Source organism: Sinohyriopsis cumingii, chromosome 15 (assembly GCF_028554795.1).
Source record: "Sinohyriopsis cumingii isolate HCF-2022 chromosome 15, ASM2855479v2, whole genome shotgun sequence".
Lineage (NCBI taxonomy): Eukaryota > Metazoa > Mollusca > Bivalvia > Unionida > Unionidae > Sinohyriopsis > Sinohyriopsis cumingii.
Window position 1 is genome coordinate 46,175,911 of NC_142975.1, and position 8,737 is coordinate 46,184,647.

Consider the following 8,737-nt stretch of genomic DNA (forward strand, 5'->3'; position numbering starts at 1 on the left):
GACTCTAAAAGCCCGACACCTTCTCATCTTTAACGTTATATCCAATTGCTACAAAGTTGTAGCCACTAGTCTCCTCGTATGACATGCACGGGGGCTCATTAATACGCATTTATTATAGCAGAGTTCAAAAATAAATCTTCCCTACTGTGGACGGGATAATGTGAACTAAATCTAAATAGATGGAATGTGTACCAGAACTCAGACACTAATCGAATTCCCTCTCTTCCCCACCCGCTACGCACATCTGGCAAAGATTGTTTAAATCTGCCAAAAATGTCAGTTTATTCTCTTTTCTTCTGATTTATACAGCCTTCATTACATGGGTCTTACCGACATCATTCTTTAAGTATTTTAATAAAAAGAACTACGGCTCTTTAACATCTTTTTTTTAGAAATTTGTAACGGAAATTGTCTTGATTCAGCACTAACTTGACGACACGGGATCATACTTGTTCTAGAATGATTAGGCAGAAGGATATAATGCACAGTTCGTTACCAGTCTATTCCATTTACTTCCTCTTACATTGGGCCTGATTAAAGATAAAACTGCCGTTTATTGTTCATGAATAAACAATTTTAACTAATAAAAGGACTTCAGATTGCTAAATTGCTGATTAGCACTATGCCGTACCTTTTACAGAACTAAAAAGACCTTTTGAACTGAATACAAGTACTTTTCATGCAATGGCTCTAATGGTTCGCAGTGATAACACTTTTGACAGGTACAGAAAACAGTATGATATGAGAGACTATCAAATTCAACGATACGGAGATGGATGGCTATCAAAATCGGACTGAATGATTATTTATTGACATTTAACAGATCAAGCATACCAGTGTCATGACATCTGAATACAGGTTTCATATTTAGTTTCAAAATACAAGTATTATATCTGAATGCGCGATTCCCTTCAATACTGACAAGATTTTAATGCTGTTAGGAGTCTCTGCTCTTAAAATAAGTAACAGATAAGAGTTAAAAACAACAAGATTTGTAAAATTTAACAAATACATTTATTTCCCTAGAATACAAAGTGAAAATGAGAAAAAAAGAACTTATGTAAATCTCAAAATAATCAAAAAATTACAGACACTGGTCTTATTAATATTAGATCCGGGAATAAAACTCAGTACCAATTCCAAAGAGATCCAAAACTGATGACAATGACGTATCTGTTGTAGCTTATGGAGTGATGATGTGTCAACAGTCGTTTTTTGATTAACAGTCAAATAATTCCAGTTTGAATTTAGTATAAATTCCAGTGAGTGTCAAAGTCCTCACAGTTGCAAGATGTTTAGTTCTCTGCCAGACCTCAGGTCACAATTAGCATTTCCTAAAATACAAACATTATCTAATGGAAAATAACCTTCGATTTTGATCTAATGAACCTTGTTTACTTACAAAACAATAACCTGCAAAAATTCACTTCGGTAATTCACAAAACCTACCCAAATAAACATATTTGCTACTTCTTGTTTACCTGAATAATAATCCTGATATTGACCTCATAAACAGAGAATAATTTAGCAATGTATTAGTTATTGACATAAAATGATATTTTTTTAAAAATTAAATGTTCAATTAGGTCAAGCAGAAATGAACTTAATTTGGGACAAGGGCAAGCTCAGCATACAATGTTACGTTACAATAGCGTGTAAGGAAATATAATTTCTTTTAAAAAAAACAAATAAATAAAAATGTAAATATAAACAATGCAAACAATGACCACAAATATGAAAACAATTAGACGCAGTGACTTTAAAATCTATATTAATATGACTGGAAATAAATTAAGGAAAGAGAAAAAGCTTGATTTCTTATAAAATGATTAGCATGGAGTAGAATTTTTTTATAGGTTTGATGGATATATCCAATAAAGTAAAACGAGCGTTGAGAACACGAAATATTTGTTACTGTGGAGGGGATCTAACTGAATATTGGACACAAAAAACAGCGGAACTTAACTAACTGTGCAGACAGGAAAGGAAAAACAGTTGTAAGAACTTGTATGCAAAACAATGTATAATTTATATAAAGATCGTCAAACGAACGAACACACATTTATCATCACGTTGATAGTTGTAAAAGCTGGTTTGATTTACTTTGTAAGTTTAAACATATGTTATTACCATAAATGTTAACAAATGGGGTCGGTCTACAATATCTCACAGCATAAAATAAAACTTTCTCCTACAATCGATAAGAAATTGACATAGCTATTTTAAAACAACAACAATAATAATAATAATAATAATAATAATAATAATAATAATAACATCAATCTGGATTTAGTACAGATTCTGGTTCTTTAGAAGGTAAGAACGCTACTAAATATTAAACAACACATATAAAACATACAACGACAAGATCACAAAAACATAAGCCATGAAAGTACAAAACGAAAACATGCTGACGACAATTACAGAAGTAAGCATTATTAAGTCTTTAAGTCTGTTAAACAGCATAAGCAGTTTCATAGTCAGAAATTTCCCAATTGTCTACTCCAGTTCAATTACCTACGCTCTTTTATATAATTAAGAGGACACATGCATGATTCACAGCAAATGGTCATGCGAGAGAGAGAGAGAGAGAGAGAGAGAGAGAGAGAGAGAGAGAGAGAGAGAGAGAGAATTTGAACAAAACAACGTACACCATAATGAATTCAATGACTAAAAATGTAAAACACCACGTCTTTCTTTATTAAAATTTACAGTAATTAATTGAAAAATAAAATGTATTTTTCAAGAATCCTGTAAAGCGTTTTGTATTTTAATAGATGTTTGGAATAAGTCAAATATGCAAATATTATAATTCGCTTTAAAATCATATCTGTATAACACTTTGTTGCTATTGTTATTATACAGAGACGATTTAGATGTTAAACCAATTTCCTACTGTATAGCATTTACAAACCAATATATAATGATGAAGTTTCTCTATATCATCACCAGAAGTGCACATTGGTTTCTCTGTTTATTAATTAGAACAGAAATCGTTCTGAAAATCACTAGCTATTTCTAATTTAAGTATGCAAATAGATAATTTCCTGTTACCAACGAAAACATGGACTGGAACTTTCGTTATCTTAGCCTGTTTTACATGTGTAGATATTATAGTTACTCTTAGTGAACTTGGGAGTGAGTTCCAAACATGAAGCGAAGAGAGTAAGTATGAGTTTCTACTTACTTAACTTCACACACCATTAAATTCCGATATCATCATTACAGAATTCGACATAACGACACTCTATGTCCAAAATGCAAGGCATATGCATCAAAGCTAATAATCTGAAAAAGATGTATCCATCGATAACATAAATCCTACATTCTAGGCTAGAAGTGAGCTAAACTATTTTATTTGCTGAAAGAAGTCAGTTTTCTCGACATTGAATTATATCCCTTCCTTTTTATATCATATGTATATGTTATTTACGCAGATTATATTATGGTCCAATGAAATTTGAAAACTCCAGATATCTCTTTGTGTTTATGTCACCATACACTCCACAGCATTTGCTGACATTTTGGAGTGAAATCCTAATTGCTGACAATAGCCATTTCTGTCACTTTACCAATTTCTCACAGATCCACTTTCTACGAGGTATGGACATTACCCAGTCCTAATAAAAACCGGTCATTTCGACTATGGAGCCGAACAATTGTTAACCACGAGATGATGGTTTCCATATCTCTGTGTCGCAATCGGTTAGCGCGTTCGGCTGTTAACCGAAAGGTTGGTGGTTCGAGCCCACACAGGGACGATTTGTAGTATTTTGCAGCTCATACGTCGTCTCTGTATCATTATTCCAGCATATTCGTGGACAAGGAAAAGGATAAAACGGGGACATATCTGATAAAGACATTTTTCTTACTCCGGTTGAATAAACAAATTAAAGAATTATTTTCTTAAATAACCTCAGAATAGAATTGTTCTTCCTGCAATGTTGAAGATATTTAACGTGATTCTTTTTCTGCCTTTCATAGGTGGAAAAAAGGCAATCAACTGTCATTTTAATTTGATTATCAGTGTGTTGAGTGTATTATTGTAAATCGGGTTTATTCGTTGAAATTTACTCGGATAATAAAACATCACTACATACACAAGATACTTTAAATATGAAAGTGATGATTCTTCGAAGAAAATCAAAGTTAGTTCCAGCAAGCATGTATCCCCATGACATCAATGCATTACAGTTAGATGTTTAAATGACAACAACCTGCTTTATAAACATTTGAGGGGCCCCGAGTGGCCGAGTGGTCTAAAGCGCTCTTCGTTACGGATCGCTGTCATCTCACCTCTGTCTGCGGCGGTTCGAGTCTAAGATTCAGCCAATGTGGGCATGTGAGAAAGCTTGCCAGTAGCTTCTCGTGGGTCGGTGGTTCTTTCCGGGGTTTTCGGGGTTCTTCCTCCACCATTAATACTGGCCGCCATGTATAGCCTATCGTGCTGAAAAATGGCGTTAAACCTTACAACAACAACAACAACAAAACATATAAACATTTAAAAAATTCGTCTAGAACAAATGTTTAATTTAAATATCTGTATTATTTGACTACACGGTTTTCCAAACATTCCTATTCATCACTGAATTTTCATTTCAGGGTCTATACATACATAATACTCTCATCCTGGTCTATATTGTTTCATGGACTAATTAAATTTGGCTTGATTATGAGCTCGTTTTAAATCTATCAGTTTACACTAGCTTAGGAAACGGAACCTAAAATCCATACTCTAGATTTCTTGAATGAGAGCAGTAATATCCATACGGAATTAAAGGACAAGTATTACACCCGTTTTATTGAACTTAATAGTTAATAGCTTTCTAATATCATTAGATAACAAAGTTCCTATTTTATTGTAGCAGTTTACATATTCTAAAGACACTACTTACATTTAATAAAATCTAACGTGCCTAGGCTCTGTCTTTTCCTGCGCATTTTAAACGCCTTCCAAAGTACAAGCATTAGGCAGGTCCTACAAGATACGATGCCATAGTCTCGACAAATCATTCAGAGCTGTAGGGTACTAATATTAGCAGTATGGTTCTATAAGTTATTTCTAAACACTGCACAAACTTGATGATATCGTTCAAATTTATACATTACATCTGAGTCCACAAAGCAAGACGGTCAGCTGGCGTCTGCAAATTTTTTAAAGTTTCACTCAGTTATGTAGGTAGAATCATGTATACTTGGTCTCGTATACCTAGTCCTGCACTTTGTACTGATAATCCGTTAATATGAATAGAACAGGAGAAATTTGCTTTAACTTTGCAGACTTAAGATTTTGCAATATTGCTACACAAAACATGATATACATATCGACTATGTCCTTTTAATTTGTAACCTGTATTGAAAATCTGATTAATAAGCCAGCGAGCTATCATCAGCAAAGAGTCTTGTGGCGCTCAAAAGGTCATCCCCATTTTGGTTAATATATTTAATAAATAATAACGGAACTAAAACAGAGCCTTATGGGACGCAACATACTGGCTACTTGATTCGGCAGTAGGTACAAAAACAGAATGGAGTCTATTAGATAGGTAGTCCGAGAACCATATATGCCTTCGCACTTGAATTTATCTATTAGACCTTTTTCCATACCCGATCAAATGCTTTATAGACATCCCAAAAGACCATACACGTCATCCTTGTATTTTAGCTTAAGCTGCATTGTTCTTTGCAGATTTCATCAGAGGATTAGACATATGAGCTTGAAAGAAGAAATTTACAAAACATTTCAAAGGGTGATGTATTGTTAACTTGTCACTTCATTTTCATTTTTCTCTTCTTTGTTTCTCTGCAGACTTTCTGGTTATATCCGTTAAATATCCAACTGTCTTTGCCATCTACTCGACCCTTTACAACAGTTCCTGCAAAATAAACTGTCTATATTTTTGTATTCTTCCGATAAGCTGACTGTCGCAATACTAAATTGGTTATCTCAAATATTTTTTTTTAATTTGCAACGGTTCATCGATTTTTCGATCAATAATGGTGAAAAGGCGTCAGTAGGGTTTGAAATTCTAAACGTCGATATCTATCTCGATCGTCTAAATAAAAGAAGTTTATTCCATTACCGAAACCTAAGTGGAATTATGACGTATAAAAATATATTGGATATCCGCACGATCAGCTGAACAAAAGCACAAGTTATGGCAATTACCACGTGTTTTTCTTAGAGAAGCAAGGTTAAATATTTCCTTTATTCACTTAGCACACGTATGGACTTGCAATATGTTTGTCAGATTGATGTATTGTAGCAGATTTCTTACGATATCCCACGATAATATCAGCTGTTTATGTGTCTGCTGTGTTATGTGTATATTCGCATGGAAAACGTCAGCAATAACATAATTCTCTTTCTTAATTCAAGGCAAAAAGACCGTGAAGAAAACATTTAAGAAGAAAAAAAGACATGTTTTGTTATCTGAGTCAGGAACTCTTGCATGACAAGAGGCTATGCTTACAACCATACCAAGTGAGATAATCCGATTTCTTTGTCATAATGTTATTGATGTCTATTAAGGAAATTAAAGCAAATATTTTTTTCTTCAGATTAACGCCGGTAAATTATCAAATTATTTCTATTTAAAAACCCACTAATTGACTGGCTAGCATAAAATAAAAATATTTCTTCTAAAATGGCTCAGACGACATTATCTTTCCTCACAGCAATATAAGAAATTTAAATCATAGAAATAACGGCTTTCTAATTTGTCAAGATCAGAGCAGAAATCCCCATTTAATTTATCATAAGCGGGATTGAAGGTAGCACTGATATTGCTACCAGACAAATGAGAAATTAAGTTGATAATGCTCTCGCGAGAAAGAGATGCATTTTCTGCCGGATTTTCTTGCATTACGTCTGGTTGCAGTATCTCATGATAAGGTCTCATAAGAACTCCCTTGTTTCTAGATCACAAGACCTATTACACCGTAGTATACTGTTCGGCTTCTGGTTTTATATCGATATAAAAGAGAATGATGCAATGGAATAATAACAAGACTTCAATGGCCATAGAATACTGACAAATAGGGGAATCAATTGAATTGACCAGGAATATACCCCACCCTTACTTCCTAAGCTTGAATAATACATCTCAAAAACCTTACTTTATGTTGGTCAGACACAGTATTGTGAATTAAATTCCAAATAATGCTAAGTAAGTCTAAAAGTATAGAGTTCCGAATTATTTTGAAATAGTCTTGAATGTCTTGATGTACCAATTGACTTGATCGGCCTGATATATGCATTCCAGAATGTCTTCACAAAATTACAAAGTAATGGAGTACATAGTGATGGAGCACTTAGTAATTCCAACGCATGGTTTAAATAAATAATTCCTCTCGAATTATATCTGAACACAATTATAAAATCTACAAACAAATAAACTGAACATACAGTTCTTAAAATAGTAATACATTATTTGTTTACCAGGTCCCCTGTGCATTCACGTGACCTAGAATGCAAAAGAATGTTCTGGAAAAAACTACGAAAAATTCCACTAAATTGAAAGCAAGATTATATCTTGAACTCAAATTTTAACGATCATCTTTTACAACTACATAAAGACATGACAAAAGTCAGGTATGCAAAAACTTCATCCTCAACCCTTAACCACGGATTTTTTTAAAAAAACCACACAATATAGATATGCATAGCAATATATTTGTGCATTTGAATATGTGTCTGTGTAAATGCGTATATTTTTAAATACAAGGGAATACACCCTAAAGTACAAAAAGTGTATGTAACAGAACGTCTAAAATATTAAATTGCAAATAAATCTAAAAGCTGACTAAATGATGATTTTGAAGTGTATTGATGGAATAAGTGTTAACAAATATTTCAGTTGTGAGTATAAATTAATCATTACAAAGAGTCTAGTTTTCATTATTCTTGACGTAGTTAATGATAATAATGCAGCTTCGTTCTTGGTTATTTAAATATCCATCGGCACATCTGGGTCTGTGTAGTTTGCAGTAAGACTATTCTTGTAAGCAAGTATAAAACGCAGAAAACCTGAACTTGTTTCGTGACAACATAGTTGAACCAATCGTATCGTCCACGTCCTTTCCGTCAAGTCGAGAGAAAGAAAAAAAGCATCTGATGTAAATCGGCGCCATTGAGAACAATATTCTTAGTGCACATGATACTATATAGTGACGGAGGGAGACAAAGTCACAATAATGACCATTTGTCGGCCTTTACAGCCGCAGTATATGAGGTGCAGTTCGCCTAAGGCGAATTAGGACAAACATAACATTGATGTGTATTACTGCATCTACTTCTGAGCTTATTTAATCATCTGACGGAAACTACCGAGCGATGCTCCGATCATAGCTACACATGTAGGACTCAGGGTACTAATTATATGTTAGTTTGATCAAGTCTAGAAGCGGGTTCGTTAGTTAATTCGATTATATTCGTGTAACCCTTTATATAAATTAACGAATCCTTTAATATACACGTTTGCCTGCTATTTATTTTGTGATATTACCCGTAATGCCACCAAGGCAAGGCTGAGGAGGAAAGGGCGCCTCGAATTCCCTCGTCCTTCTTCCTCCGCCCAAGGTTGTCAACTCTTATTTATTTCAGATCCACGCTCAGTTTCCTATTTAGTACGGGGCATACCCTTACCTAACATCAAACATGTCCGAGTCACATTCGATTGGAATATTTCAGAGTTGTGAATTTTCCTACTATGCGGTTTATCATTTTTTATGGACA

The 8,737-nt window shown here is 33.9% G+C and overlaps 1 non-coding gene across 1 annotated transcript; it reads left to right on the plus strand.

Moving 5' to 3' along the window:
• The first annotated feature begins 3,687 nt into the window (after positions 1-3,687).
• On the plus strand, positions 3,688-3,761 carry Trnan-guu (transfer RNA asparagine (anticodon GUU)). The gene has a single exon. It is a non-coding gene; the product is annotated as a tRNA-Asn (tRNA).
• Positions 3,762-8,737: the final 4,976 nt, after the last annotated feature.